Raw genomic sequence first — 6,703 nt, 5'->3', positions numbered from 1 at the left:
GGAATTTATTAGGTATTGTTTAGTTTTTATCTTAAACTGGTTGAGAGAGGTACAGTCTTTAACATGGTTGGGAAGGTCATTCCACATTCTGGGTCCCTTGATTTGTAGAGCATTTCTAGTTTGATTAAGTCGTACTCTAGGAATATCAAAACTGTATTTATTCCTGGTGTGGTGCTCATGGGTTCTGTTACAACCTTCAATGAAGCTTTTGAGGTCAGGATTGGCATTACAGTTCAGCGTTTTATATATGTATAATACACAAGAGAGAATGTGCAGTGACTTAATATCTAACATATTCAGAGATTTGAGTAAGGGTACCGAGTGATGTCTGGGGCCAGAGTTGGTTATTGTCCTAATAGCAGCTTTGTGTTGGGTAATGAGAGGACGTAAATGATTTTGGGTAGTAGAACCCCAAGCACAAATACCATAGTTGAGGTATGGATAGATGAGGGAGTAATAGAGAGTAACCAGAGCAGGGCGGGGTACATAATATCTGATCTTAGAAAGAATGCCAACAGTTTTTGAAACTTTTTTTGATATATTTAGAATGTGACCCTGGAAATTCAGCTTGTGGTCGATGAGAACGCCAAGGAATTTGCCATCTAATTTGTTACAAATTTGGGTATTGTTTATTTTGAGATTTATCTGATTAGAGGATTTATTGCCAAACAGAATATAAAACGTTTTGTCAATGTTAAGGGTGAGTTTGTTGGCAGTTAGCCAAAGATGGACTTTCTCTAGCTCAGTATTTACTGTGGCATTTAGAGCAAGGGGGTCAGGACTGGAGTAAATGAAGGTTGTGTCGTCAGCAAATAGAATTGGTTTGAGGTGTTGGGAGGCATTTGGAAGGTCATTAATGTAGATGAGAAAGAGGAGAGGGCCAAGTATGCTGCCCTGAGGAACACCAATGTTGATGGGTAGGGTGGGAGAAATTGTATTATTCACAGAAACATACTGGAGCCTGTCAGTAAGATAAGATTTGAGGTATTGCAGGGAGTGTCCTCTGACTCCATAATGATGTAATTTAAGAAGAAGGTTTTGATGGTTGACAGTGTCAAAAGCCTTACGCAGGTCCACAAATAACCCAACAGGAAACTCCTTTTTATCAAGAGCTGCGTGAATTACGTTAATCATACTAATAAGTGCATCGTTAGTGCTTTTTTTGGGTCTGAAGCCATATTGACAAGAGCTAAGTATATTGTGTTTGGCTAGAAAAGAGTAAAGCTGCTTGTAGATTAGCTTTTCGAATATTTTTGACAAGTTAGGCAGGATTGATATAGGTCTATAGTTGTTAACATCAGTGAGATCACCACATTTGTAGACAGGGGTTACTCTTGCTTTTTTTAGAATGTCAGGAAAGGTTTGGAGTTCAAGTGACTTGTTGAAGAGCAATGCAATAGCAGGGGCTAGAGATCTGGAGGCTTTTTTGTAAATTAAAGTTGGTATCTCCTCGAGGGCACTAGACTTGGTTTTAAGGGAAAGGATTATTTCATTGACATCAGTGGAACTAGTTGGCTTTAGGTACAGAGACTGTGGATAGTTACCTGTAAGATAGTCCTTAACATCAGTACAGGAAGATGGAATATCATTTGCAAGGGATGACCCAATGGAAGAGAAGAACCTATTGAACTCAATAGCAGAATCAGAGGCTGAAAGCTGACCAACGTTATTGGAAAGGAGTGTTGGTTTGTTATTTAAAATCTTCTTTGATCCCAATATTTGTGAAATTGTGCTCCAAGTTTTTTTAATGTTGCTCTTTATTTGGGTAAATTTATCTTCATAGTATTTAGTTTTGGCTCGTCTAATTATTTTAGATAGCAATAACGAGTAATTCTTTGAGAAATCTTTGGAGACTGTTCCTAGCCTATACTTCTTCTCAAGGTCGTGTTTTTTGTTAATGGATTTAAGTATTCCCTTTGTAAGCCAAGGATTGTTAAGTCTTTTGCTTGTGACTTGTTTTGTAAGCATAGGACAGTGGGTGTTATAAAGACTAAGAGTTGTTTGTAGAAAAGATTTCACTGCTAGGTTGATGTCCCCTATGTTACCTAACTCGGACTCCCAGTTGACATTATCAGCAGCAGTTATAAAATTGTTTATAGCAGTTTCATTGTGCAGCCTAAAGCTTAACTCCCTTGTCTCTAGAGGTGGTTTGCTAATGTTAGTTAAGAGAAATGTGGGGTAATGGTCTGTAGTGCTATCGGTGATTATACCTGAAGTAAGCGGAGAGGTTATGTTGGTCCAGATGTGATCTAGAGTCGTAGCAGTACTATCAGTGATTCTAGTTGGTCTAGTGATTAAGGGTATGAGGAAGCAGGAATTCATACAGTTGAGGAAGCTAACAGCAGTAGGGTGTTCAGGCTCGCAGAGGTCAATATTAAAGTCCCCTGCGATAATTAGATGGTTTTTGTTCAATCTGTTATCTAGTATTAGATTTCTAAGGTTTGAGTTGAATTCAGACACATCAGTGTTAGGAATTCTATAGACTGCACCCACAGACAGGACAGACTCGGCACCCTTGACTCTGAAACTGGCAAAAATATACTCCCCACAGCAGTCTCTAGTTCTAATTATTTTTAAGCATGTTAGTTCTTGGTGGTAGTAAAGAGCAGTACCACCACCTCTCTGCATTTGACGACAGTTGTGAATTGCCGAGTAGTTAGGCATGTGAGATACTTTGAGTCATGCATTAACTCTCCCACTTCTACATTAGTTGATGTGAAATAGTGCTGTGACGATTGAGTGTGGTTAGAAACTTTAATTACAAAACTGTGTGACTATACAAAGTGTAAGGGCACTGGTGTGGCACGCTCTGTTAGGCCTAGCATCTCGCCCGGCCAGGGAATGAGGATATGGTGCCAGAAACACCTTCATGATCAACATGCTTCTTGCACATCTCTCCGCCAGCTCTCAAGTACTACGGTTTGTTGCCTGTGTATGTCAAGTTTTTGTCGAGTGTTAAGTATCTGTTAAGCAGATACTTATGCATGTACCACCAACTTCAATTTTTTTTTTCCGCGCCAACCTGCAAGGTGCGCTGTGACCTTGAAAATAGTGGAGCCTCATATATGTAGGCTGGCCGATTTATTTCTGCTGATGTTGTTTGATGGTTGGCGGCCCCTTCCACCCTGTGAATATGCCATTTGCTGATGTGCTGCTTTGTGGTTCACTGTGGAGCGAGTGTACCGTAATACTCTGCATATAAGTGTTGTGTCTTTAACGCCATGGCAACTGCCCTGGATAAGGTGCCGGGCAGCACATCACCGTTGCCAGATAGTGACTTTGTGGACCCATCGCACGCTCGTCAATTGTTTTCTAATGATGGTGCCACCTCCTCAGTGGTGCCCCACGACACATCAGAAGGCGGTGCAGATGATGAGGGATTCACGGTGCAAATGAGTAAAAGTCAGCGCCGTAAGCAGTTGAGAAGGGCACGATCAAACCCACCAAATTCGGCTGCTGTCAGACATGTGCGACTAGATTTTCCTCTGGGAACCACAGTAGAGAGAAAAGTGAAGTGGTTTTGTGAAGCTTCTGAGGCACATTATGATAAGGTCATTAAGTTACCTAGAGATGAAAGTGACTATGTCTTCGTTACAAACGATAGTGCTTTTGTAAATGTGTTGCTAAACACAGAGTATGCAGGCATTAAAATGAAAAATGCAGCACCTAGGCGTCCAAAAGTAAGCATTGTCATATTCAATGTTAATAAACTCATTAAGCCTGAATATCTTTGTGATGAAAATATTGTAAACTCTAAACGTCTGAGAAATGGACTCATAGCTGCCACATGGAAAGGTGCCACGCCTATACCGGACAGAATTTACTCTAGAGCAGCTTTAGGTCGGCACTATAACATTGCACTCTACAACCCTCCCCCTCGTAGGTGTTATAAGTGTCAACGATGGGGACGTCACGTAGCCAGGTACTGCACAAGCAAAAACTTTTTCTGTGCCGTGTGTGGTGAACCTCATAAATCTGAGGTGTGTTTTAAACTCATAAAGGAACTGCAGTCAGTAAGTGAAAAATGCATAAACTGTGGCAGGAGCGGTGTTCAAGTCTGGCACCTTGACTGTGTCAAGCGACCAGCTGCTTACGGCCAGGTGCCCGGCCCCGCCCACCCGGGAGGACGGTTGCCAAGTACAGCTGCCGGCTCTAATTCCTGTGCAGAGCCACCTGGACGTAGTGTTCGTAGCAGCTGGATACCAAATACTTCACCATCTGCCAAGCACCAAGTGCATCACGGGACCAGACGACAGGTGTCTGTTCAACCTGCGTCTGCCCGTCAGGTGCCAGGAACCTGCCTCCCGGAGGTGTTGACACAACACTCGCCATACCCTTCACACCACCATGAGCAGTTGCCAAGTGCTGCAATCAGTCCCATTCGCTGTTCAGAGTCATCTGGAGGTGATGTTCGCTCCAGCTGGCTGCCAAACTCACCACCTTTAAATTACGAAGTGCACAAGGGGACCGGTACCAGACCGAAGACTCGTGCCATCATCCCAGCTCCCCCACAAGAACCAGGTGCTGCATCTTCTGCCAGTGGTGGGCCTTCCCCTGATGTAGAGTGGCCACTTCCTGGTTCTGGGATAATGTCACCTGCTGTGAGACCACCATCCACAGCTGGACCCCACAGTCAACTGGAAGTGGGGGATAAGGAACTGGATCAAAATGAGACACATCGCAACCTCAGCCTCCCTACCACCTCGCCCTTGGGTCGCTCCACTGTTCAAGCAGTGGTTGCCCTTCGTGACCGGTTGCAGGAACACCAGCAGCATTCACAGCAGCAAACGGAGCGGCTGCAAGAGCAACTCCAACATGAGAAAAAATCCACCAGCGATATTTCGATGATGCTCACGCGTATGAGGGGACTTGTAAGCAATGACTGCCAAACTTCCCCTTCCACCCCTGAACCCTCCAAACATGTGTTCGCTTGCCTATCAGGGGAAACTTCTAGTGATCTTGAAACCTTGTGTAGTGGAACCCTTCCACGCAAGTTAACTGCCAAAGTTGTGCTAAACTATGTTCAAAACGACTCTATAGCTGGAAATGACAGACAAATTGTACTAGATCATTGGATGCAAATGTGTGACATTGGTAATAAACTAAGAAATGTTCCTGGACTTATACAGTAGTGCAATAGATAATATGTATATAGATAATAAATATTAAGTGAACTAATAATATCAATATATAATGCTGACTTTAAATGCACAAATAACTAAGTTATCCGTCCTTAGCTGGAACATTGCATCCCTCAAAAAAAGGTTCTCAGATTTACATCACAAAGTAACAACTGAACACATCGATATTGTATGTCTCCAGGAGTGCAGAGTTCCCGCAAGAGCCTCACCCCCGAAATTGCCCTCATTTGTTTCTTACAACCTCAGATCCAGTAACTCTTGCATTATATACATCAAACAATCCCTACCCCATCAACTTCTGCCAGAAAAACAAACTGCCGGTCAACAGTATCATGGAGTGAGGATCTATGTGGGCAACTCTGTTCTCAATGTATTTAATCTATATGCTCCAGCAGGAAAGTTAAATTATATTGATCTTCCGGCCTGCGCTCAAGCAGAGCCCACCATCATTCTTGGTGACTACAATGCTAGACACAAGGACATTGGTGGCTCTCGCTTCAGTAACGGTAACGGGAATCAACTGCTGTCGCTACTAAATAGTCACCAAGATGTGCAGATTGTGGGTGACCTTGAACCCACGCATATTTGTGGAGGCATTCTAGACCTCTGTGTTGGTTTGAACGTCTCTCACGTCTGGTGCACATCATCTATTGTAACAGATTTGTTGTCAGATCATCACCCTAGATTGACTACTCTATGTATAGGAAATACCATCCTGCCCGGTGGGACTTTCAAACGCAAACGGCTCAGTGTTCCTCCTGCTCGACGTGAAGACTTTGTTGCTCATGTGTCAGAGTGGTACAGCACTTATGATCCCTCCACAGTCCAGACATTTAACGACGGTCTAGTACAGAGCATTCAGATGTTTGTTGACCCTTTAGGTCGGCCCCCTGCACCATCCAATAGTCGCAACGATATGAAAGGTAATAAACGCCATGCCTATTACAATGACCCCAAACTGCGTACTTTGAAACGCACTGCCAGACGAGTTGGGCTTGCATATAGGGAAACACGTACGCCAGCAATGCTCAAGCTCTTTCAGAAAGCCCTAGCCAAGGCGAGGGAGCGCATGACAGAGCTCAGGCAAGATAACTGGGAAACTTTTGTTAACAGTCTCAACTCTCACACCCCCCTCAGCCAGGCATGGAAGGATATTAAAAGAATTAAAGGCGATAAGCTCGGCCAAGTAGCACACCCTCACCCTCTACACAGAGCAAACGAGTTAGTCGATGCTTGGGCAACCACCTCTAGCTTCAATAATCTTCCCCCAGACATACAGTTCAGATTAAATGCTGGTTACGGAGATCGAGAAAGGCTCGTTGACTTCATGCTCCACAAGGAAGATGAATGCAACGTGCCATTTACTGAGTTTGAATTACTCGCGGCCCTAAACAAAGGCAAAGCCACATCCCCCGGTGAAGATGGTATCACTTATGACATATTGCGTCTGCTCCCTTTAGTACCAGGGAATCCCCTACTTGAGCTGTATAATATGAGCTATGTTACTGGGGAACTTCCTAACTCTTGGACCAACAGTATAATCATTCCAATTCCCAAGCCAA

The sequence above is a fragment of the Procambarus clarkii genome, chromosome 73, assembly GCF_040958095.1.
Source record: "Procambarus clarkii isolate CNS0578487 chromosome 73, FALCON_Pclarkii_2.0, whole genome shotgun sequence".
NCBI lineage: Eukaryota > Metazoa > Arthropoda > Malacostraca > Decapoda > Cambaridae > Procambarus > Procambarus clarkii.
Note: the sequence above shows the minus strand (reverse complement) of the source record.